At 44.2% G+C, this 21,775-nt stretch overlaps 1 pseudogene across 1 annotated transcript; it reads right to left on the bottom strand.

Moving 5' to 3' along the window:
• Positions 1-3,471: 3,471 nt before the first annotated feature.
• Positions 3,472-19,710, bottom strand: LOC147498236 (ent-kaurenoic acid oxidase 2-like; annotated as a pseudogene). Its single transcript, XR_015194243.1, has 9 exons — positions 19,469-19,710; positions 5,809-6,133; positions 5,509-5,658; positions 5,073-5,330; positions 4,891-4,968; positions 4,728-4,806; positions 3,986-4,092; positions 3,785-3,903; positions 3,472-3,673 (listed from the first exon to the last, which is right to left on the bottom strand). The product of XR_015194243.1 is annotated as an ent-kaurenoic acid oxidase 2-like (transcript).
• Between the last annotated feature and the right edge of the window lie 2,065 nt (positions 19,711-21,775).

Raw genomic sequence — 21,775 nt, forward strand, 5'->3', positions numbered from 1 at the left:
GCGCCGTCAACACTACTAAAAATCATACCTACAAATTGAGCAACTAGTTTATGTGTTTCTCTATCCGGGGATTTATTCGACGAAGACCCAACAACTACGTCATTGTCGATACTGATTGTTACATTATCTCCCATTGACTCCATTTCAAAATTTTGGGTTTGAGTTCAAATACTAGCTAACAAGTGAAAAGGCAAAGCTAACAACTAAAATTCAACATACCATATACAATCGAAATTGATATCCACAAACTGCTTCGCCCATGAAATTTGAATTTTTGGGTTTTGAATTTTGGGTTTTTGGGTTTTGAATTTTGGGTTTGATTTTGGGTTTTTCAGTGGCTTTGATTTTGTTGATGATTTGTTGTTTGTTGAGTTTGTATGAATTTGGAGAATTCAAAACCCTCGTGATCGTGAGTTTGTTGTTTGCTGGGAGGAAATTTCGTAATTTCGTATTTTGTGAGAACTGAAATATCGTATTTTTTGGTTCAATTTCGAAATTTAGTATTTTAATCTTGATCTGATTTGTTTTGATCCAACGGCTGAAATTTTGATGTCTACCAAACCGGCCCGATATATATAGGGAGGGATAGAGAGGGATAGAGGCACATTCTTATGCGCACATTATAGCTACATTGTAAATTAATCCAAGCAAAATCATGGACTGAAAAGTTGAATTAAGGGCTGATTTTTTGTAGATATGATCTCCCTACCATGGAGAACATGCTCACAAAAATTTAGCTCATTCAAAGAAGTCTAACATTAGAACATGCTCACAAAACTTTTAGACTGTTAGATGAAAAATTAAAAAATGAACACAAATGAACACTAATTTTAACATGGTTAGACATATCCAAATATTATGATTTTTTGTGAGAATGATCTTCATAGTGGGGAGATCATCTCCACAAAAAATTAGGCCTTAATTCATTTGTATGTCTAACATCGATATATATATATACTGAATGTGCATATATATATATCGATTTTAGACATATGTCATTATTGGTATTCACGTTGTTTGTGCATATCTGCACATTGTTTGTGCTTATCTAAATTTGAATTAAAAAAAAATAGTTGCATTTTATATATCCACAACAATCTCTTTGCATACCTAAAATAGGTAGCACAATCAGTGTGCATATATATATACACATTTAATGTGCACAACAATCAATGGACATTACCTAATGGGGTATGCACATTCATCATGCATATCTATTTAGTTACATTTCATATATTTCATAAATGGAGTGAGGTTATAAGATATTTATGATATTCCATTTTAGAGTACTTCATGACGCTCCTTAATTAATTGGATCAAGTGTTGAGATATATAAGTTATAGTATGTCGTTTAGTCCCACATTCAGTAGGTAATAATTTAAGTGTGTGTTTTCTCCTTATTTAAGGAGAGTCCGTTCCTATGTAATGGTACTCAAGTATAATAATATTTCCGCTTTATAAAATTTTATATCCAGATAGATTGGTGATTCTATAGAAAAGAATTTGTGATAGCACCATATGCTTGATGCAGCACAAAGAGAACCGTGCATATCTTAATTTTATGAAATGAGATCAGATCCTCTTCGCTCGGGTGTAAAACCCACCCTCCTACACCTCACAAAATAATTGTGACACTTGGACATAGGGGTGTAATACGAGGCAGGGCGGGTCAACCGCAGGTCAAATAGTGATGGGCGGGGCGGGTCTAGGGGATAAAAATACAATGCCCTGATGGGGCGGGGCGGGTTGAAGTGCCATGTCTTAGTACCACCACCCGGCCTATTGGGTTAGCTTATGGGGTGGGTTTTGAGCGGGTCATCGGGTCAGGTGGAAATTGTCATTTTAACCCAATTTTACATAAAAAAAAAAAAAAAAAATAAAAAAATCCTCAAGTAATATATTTCCAATTCATAACATAGAGAAAGTTAATGGAATCAATCAATGAAAAATAAACAAAAATGAAAAACTATAACTTGAACCCAAAACCATATATATTTGAAGATTTACCATATGTAAATTGATTATCTTCTATAGCAAGATAAAATGAAGATGTGAGGGTCTATGGTACAAAACAATAAAATATAAACCAAAATAATTTAAAATTAATATAAGGATGAATTATTCATCTTCTCCAAAATTCGAAAGTTGAATTTGAACTCTTGATATTTACCCAATGTTCAAACTTGAACATTTGAAAATAATGTTGAACTCATAAGTTTGTATTCATATCTCTCAAATTTCTACAAAAGTTAAAAGAAAATATAAACAAAATAGAAAAATATTGGAGTTAGAGTCTTGAAACGGTGCGGGTCAACGGCTTATGTCACGGTGTGGGTCGGGCGGCTCGACGGGTCAGGTTTGAGCATAGAACCTACACCCATAGCCCAACCACGTAGAAACGGTGGTGGGGCGGGGGGTCTATTTTTGGGACAGTACGGGTTTGGGTTGCGGGCGAAGACCGGCCCTACCGCGAGTGATAGGTCAACGGTTTATTTTTACACTCCTACTTGGACACGCACTTAACACCGAAGTAAAAGGAAAAGAAACAGAGTTAGCAAAAACAAATCAATCTTAATCCGACTTCTATCTCCTGAAACTTGCTATCTTTTTCTTTTTTGTTCGTCGTTCAAAATAAATCAAGCCATCAATGCAAGCATTTAATCAGAGTAAATTAAACGATTGACCTTGATGGTTAGTTTTTTTTTTTTTTTTTTTTTATAGGATCACCTAAGTTGGATAATTTAAGATGATATTTGCTCTCACCATCATATTTGCTCTAACTTAAGATTCATGAAATAGATCAAGCTCTAGTCAAACTCAGTAATACATTTGATCAATAGTAAAGAAAAATACTAAGGTCTTAATCAATCAAGTAGTAGACCCTCCAAGGATCTCACTAAGCTTTCATTGATCTATGGTCTTCTACCATCATTAAGAACAACATTTATTTTTGGATTTTTTTTTATTGTAAGTGTGTTAAACAATAGTAACTTCTGTATTCGTGTTATTCCCTACGGGTAAGGAAATTCTCTCCCTATAAAAAACTGTAAAAGACTATAAAAACTCTATATTTTAGGATGAAGCAAATTTTGATTGGAGGTCTAACTAAAGCCAAGAAATGACATTGGGACAAAGATATGTTTCTCCGCACTACACAACTTATGAACTGCAACAAACTTTGTTGGTCGAGACATGCGCCATTTGAAAACGAACAAGAACAAAAGGGAAGAGATTCTGGAGAGAGAAATTGGATTGTGGAGATGAAGATGGATTACAAAACTTTCTTTTTTGTTGTGTTTTTTTAAGGAGTTTTTACTAACTCCATTACCTTTGATTTATTTGTACTGTCAAGTGTTACAATTATTTTGTGAGGTGTAGGAGGGCGGGTTTTACACCCGGGTGGAGAGGATCTGCTCTCTTCTGAAATATAGTTTTTTCTTTTTCTTTTCTTTTTTTTTTATTGATCAAATATATGTGAAACCAATTTGATACTAACAATTTTTTTGTTACAAAAAGATTGCGAGTGAAAGAGCCTACATAAGAATAATAAAACCATTATATCATCGAGAAATAAAGACGTCTTCACAGTGTACTAAATGCAATCTCAACTCCATCATCAGGTCTTGGATGAGGAAGGTACGTTATCTTTGCATCAGGATTAATAAGTTCCCACCTGCAATCCATAAAGAATATAATGTTCCTGATTCTCCAAAATCACATACCAGCACAACGTATGGCAATAATGTAAGCCATAATGTAAAGATAAATTTGCTTAATTAATTACTTGTAGCCGGTGACCAAATGGTGAAGAAAAATGCAAAGTTGAATCCTAGCAAGCATGTTTCCTGCACAAATCCTTGGTCCCTCTCCAAAGACTTGATAGGTTCCAGGCTTTGGTGGGTTCTGGAAAAAATGTGAATTTTTAGTGCACACTTTAGGCAATCGCCAAATATATATAACCAAAATCACAATAATTTTAACTTACATTCCATCTTTCTGGATCGAAACTCATAGGATCAACAAAGTTTTTCGGATCAGTATGAATATAACGAATCCATAGTGCTACATTCCAACCTTTTGGTATTTTGTAACCTGCAAGATGGAATGTGGTCAGTTGCAAACTGGTAGGTAAATGTAGACACTTAATTAGGTTTAGGCATTGACAAGCAAGTATAAGGACGTCCCAATATTTGGGATTAGCTTCCTTGTTCGGTATTATATTTTTCAGTTAATTAAGATATTTAATTTTTATTTTCTCGCGGAAATGTTTAGCTAGTCAAGACTAGCTTGTTTTCTCCTTAGTGACTAGCTTGTTTTCTCCTTAGTTGTAACAGCACCCTGTCCCATGAGGAGATGAGTGCACAACCAATCGAGCTAGAAGCTCTTGTTGATACATCATATATATATATATATGCTCACATAATCACATTAGTAGAGTTATTTGAACTGTATGATAATTTTATGTATAAATAATTTTAATAGTAACCAAACAAACCTAATCGACATTGTTGTCTCCTATAACCACACAACTAACTACAAATTTTGGTTTGAAGAAACATGCTTGTATAGCATTAGAAAGCCAGGAATGGGTTCCTTGCAACATTTTGATTTATATATACCAACCAACATCTTAATTTGTGAAAACGGATTAGATAGGATTAGTTTTTGGTTATCATTTTTACGAACAACGCCTTGTGGGGCTAAAGACGTGCTTTTCAATTTCTTACCCTGGTAAATAGCATCTTCTTTTGCCACTCTGAAGACTATAGGTGCAATATTTGCCAATCTTATTGTTTCTTCCACCACCTGCAAATTAGATATCCAAATTGCTAAGGTATTAGTTCAGAAATAAGAGATGTTATTGGTGAATCTAGAGCGCAGAAAAAAGACCTTGTTTGTGTTCTTCAATTCTGCGAGTTCTTCCCTTGTAATGAAATCGCCTTTTTTGCTCGCAGCCATGTTTTCTTCCTACATTTCAATTGATAAAATAAAAAAAGGAATCAGAATTCAAACTATAAAAAGTTAGTTATAACTAACAGTAACATAAAAACTACCGTTTAAAGTAAAATTACTCGAAGCTATTGAAGCACATCCGGGAATTTGGCAAGGTAGTACAGAGCCCACACTGATGCAAGAGAGGTTGATTCATAGCCTGCTATAACGAGAGAAACAATGTTGTCAAGCACCTCTTCATCACCTAATAGTTTCCCTTCCTCGTCTTTCATTTTAATTAATCCGTCCATCAAATCATTATTTTCGTCACTCAAGTCACTACTTCGCTTCCTCTTTTCAAGTTCTTTCCTGAAAACTGCCATCAATCTCTTCCTACACTGCCAATTATATAAGTATTCATATCAGTTACTGTATCAATGATGACAAAATCTTTTGTAAGAAATTGACAAAACAAAACCTGAAAAAGTATCAAAACCACTTTCAGGCAGAATACAGCATATTTAGAACAGCTAGCCATCATATTTTGTTAGTGCATTAATCAGGCTTAAGCTTAACCTGAACTGCGTGGGAGTAGGCGGTTCCTGGGAGTTTTGAGGGTTGTGCTCTAACTCCCCTCAGTAGGCCAGCAAAGTCCTGATCTAGCATATCCAACAATGGGCCCGGTTTAAAGCTGACAAACATAGAGCCGATGTTTCCAAAGGTTATCTGCCGTTCATGAAACGAAGAAATTAGTATTACTTAACAGGCTATTTTGATTTTGCAATCAAGACCAGTTTGGTATATAATAGCATAATTGTTCTAGATTAAACCTCATGGGGAGGAATAGCTCTAACATATGAATTCGGTCATGATCACCTTCTTGACTTCATTCACTGCTTTCACTTGGCCTTTCTCTGCCCATGAGCGGAGGGAGTTGATTATAATTGGTTGTACTAAACTAGTGACTCTCTTGAGAGCATCAGGCTTATTGATTGCGTTGGACACATAGCTCCTAATCCTTGTATGAGATTTTCCATCTACTGCTACAATAGAAGTGCAGCCTAAAAGTTCTATCGTTGGCCATTTAATTGGGAACAAATCATGTGATTGGAAGACAAATTTGTTAAACTCTGGTGAGCAACCAATAATTGCTGGAGATCCAAAGAGGTGGCTCCGATATACTCCTACGCCATCCCCATAACTGAGCACCATTTATACAAGAAACAAAATTTGTTAGAACATTACCAGACAATAACAAGTATGCAACATGAATTCTCTTGGTGGCTCTCTAAGTTTTAGCTTAGAGATCCAAGACATAATGGCAGCGATATTTTCATGAGTAAACACGTTTCTGCTCCTACACGCTTAACAGCGACTACTAAACTTGGTACACATATTGTAAAGGTGTGTTTTGGGTTTCTTGTTGGGACCGGGTTCGCCTATGAGCGAACTGCCTACGTATCCTCTCGTTGGTTTTCTCTTTTCCTTTCTTTCTTTTCTTTCTTCCTTTTCTTTTCTCAGGAGAGAGGAATCAGGCCCGACGTAGTTCAATCAGGTGGTATTTATAGGCTTAGGGAATTGTCCATCTAGTAGACACGTGTGTCTATGGTACACGTGTAAGGTGGAGATCGTGAATGAGTGTTGAGCTGGTTATATTATAAGTCCCGTGGCCGATTGGCCATTGGGTTACCCCTATTTCCTGGGATGGGTAATGATTACCCCGAATGGTGATCATTACCGAGGCGCTCGCCATGTGCTCGCATCGAAATATCTTTGTCCTCCTTTCTCGTGAGGTCGCTCTTGGAGGTCGCGGCGTTAAGTTTGTTGCATCGGGTGTTCTTCTTGAGGAGCCGCTCCACGATTCGGTCTTGAGGGTCGATGTCCCGAAGTTCGCTTTACGCTGCACGCATCGGGTGTTCCCGAGGAGCCGCCAGCAGTTCGGTCTTGAGGGTCGATGTCCCGAAGTTCGCTTACGCTGCACGCGTGCATGATAAGATATCGCCCCCTACACAAATCCTCTCGGTAGAGTGTTTATGCCACAAGAAACGCTATGCCGAGAGAAAGAATGTGGGAACGGAGCGAAGCTATGGTGGACGACTTCGACCGTGACGACATGACTTTCGATTCACGATGCCGATGCTTTGGCGGAAAGGGAAGTTATGTCGTAACATACGCACGCGATGTAATCATAGTAGTTGAGAGAGAAACGGTCGCCGCATTATTCGAACTATTGAAAAGACAAGCACTTTGGAACACGCGCGGGCTATAGCCTAGGTGTAATCATAACTTTTGGTAACTAAACAAAGCGGTTTATACAAAATCAAATTTGGGACATCGAAAAGGCATTGCGTGTTTTTTCTTCCACAAAACGCAAGCTAGGGTTCCTCGTGAGTGCTTCGCTGCTGTTATCTTTCCATTTTCAATTTGCTTTCCTCCCCGCCGCCGCGCTTTTGCTAAATAGGTAGGTCATCATAAGGGTATAGGGTTTCAAAATTTGAGTAATTGGTAGGGGAAAAAAAAACTTGCCGTAATGTCTGATTCTGATGACACTCGATCGGAGGAGGTCCGAGAGATATCCTTGAGTTGTGGAGAGTACGAGGATGAAGAAGCAGTGAGTGTTGGCGTGGAGGTTGATTTGGAAGAAGAGGATAGGATAGGTGAGGGTAATGCCCGATCTAGGTCAGGAGGTGACGTAGCCAGTACGTCAGGTCGAGGGGATATGTCGTCATCAAGCGATGTGCCCCTTAGAAGTGTAAACCGTCGTGCTGCTAACTCGTTCCCCGAACTGAGGGCAGCATATGGGATTAATGTCCCTGACCTGGAAATATACGAACCACGATTGAGTGAAAATGTTCGTAGTGAGGAGTACAACCCGCCGAATGGTGGAATAATAATCTGTGAGGGCCAGCTGAGAGCGCATATGCACATACCGCTTCGAACCGGTATGCTTACTTCTTGGCGCTTTGTTGAAGTCTCCTGTCGGTTCAGAGGTAACACCGGCGATTATTTAAGGTGTTCGACCTGCCAATGCGAGTGGGAATATGACATATGGTATCCGACATAGTGGAACACTATGTGGTACGGCGATCGGGGAACATGAACTTTAGCTTGCAAACCATGACGACGCGCTTCACTGCGGATCGATGGAGTAAGCAATGAGGCCCGGACTAAGAGGCCGTTGTTGCTAGTTGGCAACCACCGTGGTGAACGGGTGTATACCGCAAACTAGGATTTGTAACATATCCGGTGGGTAGGACGTTTTCTGTTGTTCCTTGTCTAACGCTTGATAGTTATTTTAACAGTCTTTGTTTTACTTTGACCGCAGAGTTTTCCGTGAAGAAGCTTAACCGATCGTGGGGGAAATAGAGAGGTTCGCGCGGTTGACTCGTGGAAGAGAAGCAAGCCGCCCGCCTGAAGTTGCACACTTTTTTGTGGAAAAGGGTGGGCCCGCGATCCGGGAAAAAAGAAGGCGAAAAAAGACCGAGCTCGAGGTCAAATAAGGGAAGAGCGATGGAGGCGCGAACGAAAGTTACTTTAGTAACACGAAGAGAGACAACGGGCGATGGCGGTGCGAGGCGACCGCTAGAGGTGGTACCTCGAGCGGGAGGATCGAAGCCCACCGGGCGAGGTTCGATCGATGCACCCGTGGAGTTGGAAACGGTGGTTTTCAATCCTCGAAATGAGGAGCAGGTCGGAGAAGAGGCCGCGACGCCGAGCAAGACGCCGCCCGAACTACGAAAAGTAGCGCCGCACGCCTTGGAGAGAGCTCTAAGCGCCGGGCGGTTCGATGGTGGCCCAACCGGGGCTATGGTTTCGCCGGAGTGGAGCACGACTGAAAAGGTCATCATGGACTTGGCCACTTTCGGGTCGGGTCTAGTGCGCGCCGACGAGGCGTGAATCCAAATCCACTAGCGAAAAGTGAAAAGCTCCACGTAAAGGCAAGTGGAAAAGCCGTTATGGTGAGTGACGACTTAGAGGGGCAGCTTCGGTTCCCGGATGAGAATGGGGCGAAACGAATTGTGGAAGCGGGCGGATCAGAAATTTCAATCGAAAGTAAGATATCGGGTTGCCTTCTAGAACAGATAGCTCGATGGCAATCGCAGGGAGCCGGATGATAAAGGGTCGGCCGATAACTGAGGCTAATGGAAATTGCCCAATGTTTGGTATGCGTATCTATCTTTGTTTGATGTAACCGCTCCGTGATATACGCTTATTGTGTTGTGGCTATTAACCATACGCGGTGTATTTGCACCGGTAAGTGGGTTTCAAAATTGAAGGAGATTGCCCGGCCATGGAGGCGATAGAGAGACGGTGGTGAAGCTGTCTGATGAGCTGAAGAACGTCCAGGAAGCCTCGAAGATGGAACACGAGGAACTGGAAGGTCTGAAGAAAGCTCATCAAGAGCTGAGTCTGGCCAAGATGTTGAAAGACACGGAAGCCGGGCCGAGCCGAGGCAAAACTACAGGAGTCAAGAGAACGCCCCGGCAACAATCGTGGAGATTGGTAGGTTGAACGATTATGCCTTACACTGCAAGAAGGTTGCTCAGGATGCGACCAAAGCCTATGATATTCTGGATGCAGATTTCGTTGAACTAGAGGCAGATTACAACGGTTTGAAGATAGATCATGCACGCTGCACGTCTTACCTCGGGTAAACGGGTGCCGGGAGGAATTAGTAGTGCCCCGCTGCTTCGAGGTTTTGCCCGCGAATCGCGATACCGCCGAACCGATGCTACCGCGGTCCGATGCGATCACGAGTTTAGAGCTGGATGGAGTATCTGTGATAGTGACTGGTACGGATGCTGAGATTGATAAATCGCTTCAGCCAGGAGAACTAATTATGGAGCCCGGAGGTGGCGATTTGTAATTTTGTTATTTAGTACTATCGCCTTATAAGCCGTGGATACAATAGAGGGTCTCCCCGGGTAACCCGCGTTCGCCTTGTTACCCGTATGCTTAAGCACGAAGAATGACCTCGTGCTCCGCTCGCGGCCGGGTACTCAGTGATAACGGTTATTTAGCCGGGTTGGATTTTCCGAAAGTAATCTCAAAGAACCCGTTAACGTGATTATTTTGCTATCTTGCTAATATAGATCGGGTGCTTGTCAGTATGCCATGATTGTTGCTTATTTCTTTATTATTGTTTGCTCAACTATAATTGTGTGTGGCTGACGGTGCATGTGGCTAAAGAATGGTAGGTATGTTGTAATGACAACTTTCGGCGCCCGGCGGAGATGTTTGCATGAGCGTGTTGTTGTGGAAATTATCTGCAGCTCGAGGTGGTGCTCGTAACGAGGGCGACCGGATCGCCGGGCTGCAGCCTGCGGAGGCAAGTCGAAACGCTTTTAGGCGGTTCGCCGCTTAACAAGAGTGTTTCCACGCCGCGCGTGCCCATTAATGGAGGAATACGAAGCGTTCAAGGAACGTAATGATGGCAGTAAATGGCGCTTGGCGCCTCAAGGTAATTAAGAGGCTTTAGGAAAAGACGCTTTCCTTTGAATAAAACGCTTATCATATACCAAGACAAGTATTTGCTTGCCTTCTTCCCAAAGCTTTAGTCCGCCTACTTGCTCTACGATTTGTCGCGGCTCTCCGCCATTGCCGCTTATCCGTGTATGTTTATTCTCCTCTTTGAGACTTCTTTCGTTGATAAAAGGTTAGTGTAAAACTATAGCTCGTGTGATATAATACGCTTGTGGTCTAGGTTTTTATCATGGCGAGATGTCATCCGTATGCAAGGGGAAGGAACAGCACGAGGGAGACTTCTCCGCTGATAATGGAAAATATGGAGTTTGAGCCTCACGTGCATGACGATCGTGGGAAGAGGAAAGCTGAGGCTGCAGAAGAAGAGTCACAAGCATCCTAGGAGGGCTGGACGTCCGTCTGGCGGCATTGTCTTTAGGTCGCCACGCCGGGTAGGTGACACTGATCGTCATGCTGCAGAGTGTAGCGACCTGAGGCGAGGTCGCGCGGCGGCCGGGCGAGAGGTCGCCCCCGCTACCGCGGGTGATGTGGGGAGTGAATTCTACTACATGGGGAGGATCGAAGAAGCGATGGTGAAACGCCAGATCAGAAGCTTCCACTCGGCCCATAGCGACACGGTCCCGGGGGGATCAGACTTGGATGGTGACAAGGCAGAGGTGAAGGATGAGGACATGGACACGCTACTGGGGACGATGGATATGGCCGCTTGTTTGGTAAACTCCAGACACACTAAGTTGTTATGTCAATTACTAAGGCAAACTGATTCTTTAACTTGCTTCATGCAGTTTTTTGCAGGATATGACAAGCTGAAAGATGTTGTACAAAACGCGGAGATGGATGGCAACCCTCACGTCGAGCTAGGATGTATCGCGAAGCCGCGGGGGGGCATAAAGAGAAAACCGGAAGTGATGACTACCAAGTACCAGAACGCTACGGCTGAGAATGCTGCGTTAGTGACGGACGTGACGGAGTTAGAAAGGGAACTAGCTGTGGTGACTGCTTATGCTAAGAAGTGCCGGGTGGCGCCGCGAAAGCCGAGAGGGCGATATCGAAGCCTATATCGCCTACGCCGCCTGACGAAGTACGATCTTGCCGGAAGAAAGCGAAAAGCGAAATGATGAACGAGGGCATGAGATGCGAGTGATGCTGAGGTCGGCTCGGCATACCGCTTCGACTAGCGCAGCACCAGAAGATAAGCATGTCATCAGTGAGAGTTGAGAAGGTGATCTTGGTTTGGCTCATACCATGATTTGTAAGTTCTCGCTTTACATTTCCCTCTTTATACCGGAGTTAACAATAGAGTTGTGTTTTCGGGCTTGCCCGAAAGCAGTCGCCATTTTTATTCAAATGAACCGGTTTCCACGAAAGGCGGCGCAATACTTGGTTAATTTTGTAATGATCATCGATCCGATTTTCTTCGGTAATCCCATGGTCCGGTGGATGTAGCCAGTTATGATGAATGGTTATATAATCTGATTGAGATGTTCCGTATGTATATTGCCATGGATGGTGTAATTAGTGCTCGCTTAGGATTCTAGTAATGCTAGCGTCCCGCCTTGAGGTCAACCCTAAAATATAGGTCGCCGACGCGGACAGAATTGGAGGGTCACTGGATCATCGGGCTCCAGGGAGCCGATCCGCCTTCATGGAGAGCGCGTCGTGTAGTCGATCGTAGAAATATAAAGTCATCGACGATAACAAGACTTGTAAAGGCTGTAGAGCAGAGCTGCTAAGCTCCGAGAAATATAGTGATGCTCAAGAGAGAGAAGCGTTCTCGCTTAGTCGATCCTAGAAATATAGGTCCTCGACGTAACAAAGAGTTGAGAGGTCATGTAGCCCGTAAGCTCCGCAGAGTCAGATGCTCACTGAGAGCCGTTCTCATTTAGTCGATCCTAGAAATATAGGTCCTCGACGTAACAAGAGTTGGAGAGGCGTAGAGCCCCCGTGAAGCTCCGAGAACAGATGCTTTCGAGAGCGCTCGCTTAGTCGATCCTAGAAATATAGGTCCTCAACGTAACAAGAGTTGGAGAGGCGATAGAGAGCCCGTAAGCTCCGAGAGTCTGATGCTTTCAGAGAGCGTTCTTCTCGTTTAGTCGATCCTAGAAATATAGGTCCTCGACGCAACAAGAGTGGAGAGGCGATGTAGCCCTCGTAAGCTCCGAGAGAACCTGATGCTCGCGAGAGCTTCTCGTTTAGTCGATCCTAGAAATATAGGTCCTCGACGTAACAAGAGTTGGAGAGGCTCTAGAGCCTGTAAGCTTCAGAGAGCTGTATACTCGCGGAGAGCGTTCTTGTGATGAGAAATGGTGGACCCAAGTAACGTGTTGCTTATCTATGCCGCGGTAAACCGGTTTAACTTGTCAATACAAGTAAATAGATTATACCGTACTAGCTAACCCAAGAAACGTAGTTTTCATTAATGTGAACATAAAGATATACAACTTGAATATCGCTACTGGTAAAAAAATTTCAGTAGATAAGTATTCCAAGGGCGAGGCAATATCTTCCCTTCTTGGGTTCTTAGCCAAGATGCTCCATTGCCGACGACGCCGCTCCACGATGTAGGGGGCCTTCCCATGTGGGTGCTAACTTGGAATCGCCTTTGGCGCCTTTTTTAGCACTAGGTCTCCAGTTGAAAAGACCTAGGATGAACTCGCTTGTTGTAGGAGTTCTTCAGAGTTTGCTGATAAGATGCGACTCTGATGGCAGCTAAGTCCCGCTTTTCTTCCAACAGGTCGACTTCTCGTGCTAACACGGAGTCGTTATGTCCTGACTCGACAAGTTCGATCGAAGTCGAAATGACCGTTATCGGGTGGAATTACGGCTTCGTGCCATAACATAAGGAGAATGGAGACTCGCCGGTACTGGATCGAGCTGTGGTGCGGTGGGCCCATAAAATATTCTCCAATTGATTTGGCCATAGGCTTTTATTCTTTTCAATCTTTTTCTTCAAGTTTTCCAAGATTGCTTTGTTATCGGCTTCCCGCCTCACCATTACTCGAAAAAGCATCGTGGAGTAGAAAAGGCGTGAACGATCTTCCACTTGGCTAGAAACTCTTTAACCGTTCTGCCTTTGAACTGAGGCCCATTATCCATTACTAATGTGTGTGGCAAACCAAATCTGGTGATGATGTGGGTCCAAATGAAGTTTCTGACATGTAACTCCTTGACGTGTGCTAAAGGAATAGCCTCGACCCACTTGGTGAAGTAGTCGGTTGCAGCTAAGGACAAAGCGGAAGCCGCGACTTTTCTTCTGGGATGAATGGGCCCATAATGTCCATGCCCCACATGTGGAATGGCCACGGCTCGCTATATATCGCCGATCGGGCCATGAAAGAGGTTGGATGATATTGTGGCCAAACGCTTGGCATTTGAGACATTTGAGGACGATGCTTTGGCATCGACCGCATCCGGGCCAAAAATATCCTTGAGAGATGGCCTTATGGGCTAACGAGCGACCACGGGCAAGTGATTTCCACATTCTCCTTCGTGGATTTCGCAAAAATCAAACCGACCTCGCTTCGGGGTAATGCACCGTAAGTCGCGAAGCGGGCCACCAGATTTTCCTGAACAATTTGTTATGAACCAAACAATAACGCCGCGGCTTGGTAGGGGATCCGCTTAGCCTTGGTACGCCTCCTCGGGAGGCGTCGCGGCCGGATATAAATCAATGATGGGTTGCATCCATGTTTGACTCACCGACCGGGCGAGAGAGGAAATAGGTCGCTTATCATCAAGGTGTGGTCGACTTGGTATGCAGGTCGATCGACGATTTCTATGAGAATTTGTCGGGGAACGCAGCTCGGGGTCTGGGTAGCCAAGTAAGCTAAACTGTCTGCGTGGCGGTTCTCCTCACGCAAGAAATGATGTATGTGTACCTGCTTAAAAGAAGGCAATAATTGATGAACGACCTGAAGATATTTTGAAAGATTACCTTCATGGGTAGTGTACTTTTTGCAACCCGGCGAACAACCACCGCGAAGTCGCTAAATACTTGGAGCTCTATGACACCGAAAGCCGCAAATCATACTGAAGTCCCCCGACAATACCATGACTCCGCCTCATTGTTGGAGTGGGTGAAGTCGATGCGAACGGACTTTTCCATCACCGCTCCATCGGTGAAACTAAGACAACCCCCGATGCCGCCGCCACGGATTGCTAGAACCATCTACAAAGAGAGACCGTGGATTTGATGTGCTCCTTCAAATCTGGGAGGTCGGTCTCTTTGTTCCCAATCTGGGGTCATCAACGTGGAAATCCGCTAGAAAATCGGGCAACGACTGGTCCCTTCCGAAAATTCGTGGTACGCAATTCCGTGTGGTGTTCGCCGAAGTTCTTCGCCCAAACCGCCATTCGAAAGTAGTTTTGTTTTCTTTGTGGAGAATTTTCTTCAATGGGAGGTCGGTAAGAACTTTGATTTGATGCTACCGAAAGTAAGGCCCGAACTTCCGTGTCGAATATAATAAAGCAAGTACGCTCTTTCCGTGAAGGAGTAATTCTTTTCATTGTCGTGAGCGCCTTGCTTGTGAAGTAGATCGGTTTTTCTGAATTGTTTTCCTCTTTGAAGAGAACTCGAAATGATTGCAAAATCGATACCGCCGATAGAGCCCCGAGTCTCCGCCTACGTGTTTAGCTAAGACGGGGCGGGTGAGGTAATTTTGAGAGTGGCGAATGCATGATGGCATTGATCGCTTCCATGAGAACGGCTCGCCTTTTTGAGGAGTTGCAGGAATGGTCTACACTTATCCGAGGCCCTTGATATGAACCGGTTGAGTGCCGCCACCATTCCCCGACAACTTCAGATTTGTTTCTTTGTGCGTGGATCGGGCATATCTAAGAACGCCGGATCCGGGTCGATTTGCTTCGATCCCACGCCGCGACACCGATACCCTAAAACTTGCCGAGGACGCCCAAAAGGCATTTCTCTGGATTGAGTTTCATGCCCGCATCGCCAGTAATCGAGAGAACGCTTTGCTCAAGGCGGGCGAGGTGATCACCGGCTTTTTGCTTTTGACGACCATATCATCGATGTAGACCTCCATGGTGTCACCTAACATGTCTTGGAACATGTCGCTGACCAGGCGCCGATACGCTGTTCGGCGCTTTTCAAGCCGAATGGGAGAACGCCAGCAATAGATCCCTTTGCTCATATGAAAGAGGTCTTCTTTGATCCTCCTCTGCGAGTGGGATTTGGTTGTACCCACCGTGACGCGCCCCATGAAGGAGAGAAGCTCATGACCACAGTCCGGGTCGACAAGTCGGTCGACGCGAGGTAGGGAAAACCGCTTTTTGAGTGGCCCGATTTACATTCGTAAAATCGACGATATAAAGCTTAACCGTTCGCTTCTTTTGGGTACGCCCACGATGTTAGCGATCCACTCGATAGTCTACTTTTCGGATAAAACCGACTTGCTTGAGTTTGTCGACTTCGCCGTTGATGGCTTTTGAAAAACGCAGGATAGTCGGCGGGTCGTTGTCGGACCGGGTCTAGCATTAGGGTTTACATTTAATTTGTGGCATGCGAAGTTTAGGATCGATTCCGCACATCGATATACCACCAAGCAAAACATCTTTATTCATAGATAAGAAATTTACAAGGTGGGATCTCGAGTGGGGGGTCGAGGTTAGCCCCTACATATACAAACTTGGGGTCGCCTTCGTGCCAAGATTCACTTTTTTTTTCTCGCCACCGGAGGTTTTACAATTGATGGCGGCGAATCGCTTTGGCTTACTTCGCCATCGGGGAGGTCCAACACTTGGTGGGGCGACATGACCGGTCACCGAGGTGGAGCGAATTGCTCGCAACGCTGCCGAGGGGGTATCCACGACACGGGGAGTGGGACCCGGCCGCAAGCACATTGATGGTGGGTCATTTCGCCGCCAACCGTGGGCTGCCGACATGAACCGGGACGATCTCTCAAACTTTAAACCGACGAAGCTACCGTCGTTGATCAATGCTAGAGGTCTTCGCCGGGCGATTAAGGACTTCGGGGAGCGAAAAGGTGTATCGGCATTGAGAGAAAATCGCTTGTAAGAGCCCCCGCCGCTCTACTTGGCGCTTCGGGTTGGACTTCGCAACTAAGTCACGTCCGTGCCATGGTGTAGTAGAGTGGTTTCCCGTGCGCGGAGGCAGCTTCATTCACGCGGTCTCATTTGTTGATTTGACCGGTTACAATGGTACGCCTCAAGTTGATTGCTTCTAAGTTCCATCATTCCTCGAGGTCCCGGGAAACGGAGAACTTGATGTAAAGTTGATGGTACACCGCATCCGATGAATCCAAATCGTCCGAGGATGGCATTGTATGGCGAATTTGTCGCTCTAGAACGCAGAACCGTATGTATGGCGTGATCTTGTCCTCTCTAGATCCCACCGACACTGGAAGTATAATATCACCAATGGGATCGGCCCTGGATCCATTGAACCCATAAAGGGGGGCGATCGGGTCGACGAGGACGGACTTGGGAAGGCTCATCTCTTGCATGGTGTGGTAGAACAAGATGTCACAGAACTCACGGGTCGATCGAGCGAACGCTTTGATCGCCCAAATGCTAATTTTGACATGGACAACCAATGCATCATTATGAGGAAGGCGACTTTGCTTAAATCGGCCTCCGTAAAAAGTGATATCGCCATACTGCGACTGAACCACGCGGGCGGAGCGCCCCGGAGGTGAAATGATAGACTTCAAGAAGCCGCCCGACCGACGCCTTTTCTCTCGGATGAGGTTACGGAATCATCCGGAAAGTAATCACGTGAATAGTTCGATCATTGTCACGATCGGATGAGTCCGCCGCGCCGCGGGCGCTTAACGATCTCGTGGACGCCCTCGCTGCGTGGGACGACCTTTGAAACTCTTGGGAGTGACGGCGAGATGGAGACCGACTACGGACTCGGCGAGCCATCAGTTTGTGTCGCAAATCGCCGTCAGGAATGTTAGTGTATTGTTTGATGTGGCCGGCTTCCACTAGATCCTGGAGATAGTGTTTAAGCCCCCAAACAAGCATCGCATCTTCATGGCATTTGGCGCCAGTGAAATGCACAAAATGGCTTGTCGGGGCCGATCTACCGGGCCTGCCCCACTTCGGCCGGAAGAATGGGGCTCGCTTAATTTTACCCGAATGTAGTTGGGGAGCGCGTCGATAGCTTAACTCTCTATCGCTTTCGATCGGTATCTGCCTTTGGTGCAAGCGACCTAGCGCTTTTTGCCCATGGTGTACGATCCGAGACTAGCCGCGACCTCCCCGGTTCTCTTCTAAGCCGTGGAGTTTTAAAGTTTCCTCAACTTGATGTATTTGGTCCACGCGAGCGCGTAGAGCTCGGACAAAGGTCTCTAGGCGCTCTCATCAACGACTGGAGAGGTCGGTGTTTCGCGACTCGGCAAGCATTGAAAAGGCCAATGTGGCGAAAAGATTCTTTCAAGCCACTTTCCATGCACAACAGCCTCGCCTTTGAACCGCCCTAGGAATTCACAAATAGTTTCGGCCTCCTTGAATGATAATTGAAACAAAGAATCAAGATCCGCTTCTTCCGCTCCATTTGTGGACGATCGGGCCGGGCGAACAAATCGATGGTCGCTCAAGGTTTTATAGAATCGATTCCAGTGAAAAGATCAACCAATCGAGAGCCATCCTTGAGGCCGGCCGGAAATAATCTGCAGCGGAGATGATCAAACTCAGTGAGTGGTAGAAGTGCCAAACTCGAATATAGCGAGCCACATGTCGACCGGGGCACGTCTTTGCCGTCGTTATGGGAAAGCGTGGGTGGATAAAGTCTTGTGGAGAGGGTTTATTGAGGACCTCATGCGGTGAACGGAGATGCGCGATACGCCTTAAGCATCTTGTGCAATAACTGCGGTCGAATCCTTCTTTGCGGCGTTCGCCAATCCTTTGGGATAACTCATTAATCTGTTGATTAACGCCATTGATGCCGTTTCTCGCTCCGTTGCCGACTTGTTGTTGCCGGGTAACTATCCACCGAGCACGAAAAAAGTAGCATTTTCCCCCGAAAGCAAGGAAATGCTCTCATTCGCTATTCCCAACCGTGGGCAAGGTCTTTGGACTTGATCTTCTAGGCTAACCATGCTTCGTGGGCTTGAGAGTTAGAGATGGATGAACCGATTTTTAAAGTGGCTCTCAAGTAATCGAAAACCACGAGGCGGCCAATGTAAAGGTGTGTTTTGGGTTTCTTTGTTGGGGACCGGGTTCGCTTTGAAGCTTAACCGCCCTACGATCCTCTCGTTGGTTTTCTCTTTTCCTTTCTTTCTTTTCTTTCTTCCTTTTCTTTTCTCGGGAGAGAGGAATCGGGCCCGACGTAGTTCAATCGGTGGTATTTATAGGCTTAGGGAATTGTCCATCTAGTAGACACGCAGTCTATGGTACACGGTAAGGTGGAGATCGTGAATGAGTGTTGAGTGGGTTATATTATAAGTCCCGTACCGATTGGGCGTTGGCGAGGTTACCCCTATTTCCGGGATGGGTAATGATTACCCCCTATGGTGATCATTACCGGTATGCTCTCGCCATGTGCTCGTGACGAAATATCTTTGTCCTCCTTTCGTCGTGAGGTCGCTCTTGGAGGTCGCAGGCGTTGAGTTTGCTGTCGCACCGGGTGTTCTTGAGGGAGCTGCTCCGCACAGCTCGGTCTTGAGGGTCGATGTCCCGAAGTTAAACTTTACGTTGCACGTACCGGGGTGTTCCTGAGGGAGCTGCTCGCAGTTCGGTCTTGAGGATCGATGTCCTGAGTTCGCTTACGTTGCACGCGTGCATGATAAGATATCGCCCCCTACACTACACATATATAGTATGTGCTTCGAAAATTTCGCACTTCAAATTACCTCCTACAATATTTGCTACCTTCCCTAGGCAAAGAAGCAAGGAAGTTATTCCATAAATCTATGTTGCTGGTGGCAGAGTCAATTCCCACTTGGCATTATGTCGCGTATTTTTTTACGTACACGTACTCTTTTTAATTTTCATTGTAATAATCAGCCACAACACTAACAATTCATTGCCAAGTTCAGAGCCATCACAGTTTCGCTAATAACATACAAACCTTTTTCGCTTGGAATTGATGTAGTCATCAGGCCGACGCAATATTTTGAAGTACCAAAGGAAAGTGAGCATCTCTCCTATGTAAGGTAGACCCATATGACCAGGAGGAAGTTTATTAGCGCCAGAATTATTAATAGGACTTGCGAACTTGAATTCGTTCCATGACCACAGTAGCCACAAAAGCAAAGGTAGAACACCAAATGCAAAAGCTAACCACCAAGGTTGTGTGCTCTCCATGGCTCACTCACTTTCACACTTTCTCCTTATGCATTTGTTCCATACATATATATAAGAGCATTAGGAGAAAGTCAATAATACAATCAAATTGATCCCTTACAGCAGATGCTCATGTAATCATGGAGCTACTGGACAAGTTTGAACCCCATCTGTCATTTTGTTCGTTTCCTCAGTAAGCCAATTAGCCAGTTCTGGAAGTGTACCCTCCAAGAAAATATAACTTTGTTTACTATAGCTGGTATATATTTGTTTGTTTGTTTTCGTACATACTTATTCCTTCAGTAAACTCTCACAATTATAGCTAGAAGAAAGTCTATAAATAGATGAGTTGATTTGTTATTTCTCAAAATAGAAAGTATATTATATATTTGATTATCTGCAGAACAAAGTGACGAAATAGGAAAGGGGAAATCAATAAATTGGTGAATTAAAAAAAAAATGTATTTGTACTGTGACTTCGTGAGACATCATACCTCTTGTCTTATTGGCTCAGCTCACATTTATTCAAAGAGTTCGTCTACCCCGAGGATATAACAAATTCACATTCTCTCTCTTCCTTTTTGTTTTTGATTTTCGGACCGTTGGATCTCGGATCCAACGGTATCGGCACACTCATCCCTATAGGGATATCCTCGGGTAGCCCAAATCTTATTCAAAACTTAAGTGGACCCATACTAGTGTCTAGTCTCTAGTGTACTATATGAATGTTTTTTTTCCCCCCCCCCCGATAACTACACTATATGAATGTTCCAAAGTACAGGATTATGTGTATTGTATCATGTTAGCTACTAGGGTATGCCCGTGACTATGGTCCGCAATACCTCATGCGCCTGCAGTGCTACCCCACAACTCGTCGCGCTTTCTGCGCAAAGCATACGTGCGCTTTAGGCACGAAACAACTCGTCGCGTCTTTGGCACAAGGCCAGTCCAATTGCCTATTATCCATAAGCCCAAAGTACAGTACTATGTCAAATTTGGAGGCCCAATAGTTTATAAGTCAAACCGCAATTATTGATTTTTGGTTTATTTTTAGATAGATCCCATAGTATTTATTGTACATAACAAAATTGCACAAACCCTCCAAACACTTAGATATGCCAAGTCATATTTTTGTGAGAATGATTACCTACTATTGGATGGGGCCTTTTGGGCCATACACTTTTCTATTTTGTTAAATAGAAAGATATATAAAGAAGAATATGAACTTCTTGGAATGGAATCAAACACTTGATACAACTTTTTCGTCATAATAAGTAAGTAACATCTCTCTCGTTCTGTCTATGACGTTGACATAAGATGAAGAAGAAAGATATCTAACGGGCAATGTTCTAAAATACGCTAAGCAGTAGTCGGGCGGTGGCTGAGTGCCCGGCTAGGCGCCAGACGGTTTTTTTTACTAATAAATATGTTATGATATATAGTCGTTCACACATCATGCATACAACAAGAAGTGAAGAAAACAAGCATTTACCATAATTAAAAAAATGAATACAAAGAAAAGTACTTATTACAAAAGTAGAAGAATATAGCATTATGGCAAGTGATCTGCTCGATTTGAATAGGCGAGCAACTTTATATACAAACACATTCTCTTTCTTATAGGGGTGAACTAGTGTTACCCCCCACTAGATAAGCCAATTAGGATTTCCCCCACTAGACTAGATGGGAAATTAGGGTTTCCCCCATAAACACACAGTTAACTGGGTTTGACCGTTAACTGAAAATAAAATAAATGCTCTCATTATTTTCAAAAAAAAATATTTAATTTTAATTAGGTGGGGGCATTTGTGTTATTTTTAATTGTTTGACTTGAAAGTTAACGGTCAAACCAAGTTGACCGTGTGCTTAGGGGGAAGACCCTAATTTCCCATCTAGTTGGGGGAAAATCTTAATTGGCTCATCTAGTGGCGAATAATACTAGTTAACCCGTCTTATACTGGCATATAATTTACATTGGGTTCTAGTCTTTTAAACTCATTCAAATCTTAAGTCCTCACCACTTTTTATTCTCGACATTTAATATTTTTTGAAAAATAAAATAAACATTGAGTCGAGTAGTCCACCTAACCCG

This window comes from Coptis chinensis, chromosome 5 (genome assembly GCF_015680905.1).
Source record: "Coptis chinensis isolate HL-2020 chromosome 5, ASM1568090v1, whole genome shotgun sequence".
Taxonomy (NCBI): domain Eukaryota; kingdom Viridiplantae; phylum Streptophyta; class Magnoliopsida; order Ranunculales; family Ranunculaceae; genus Coptis; species Coptis chinensis.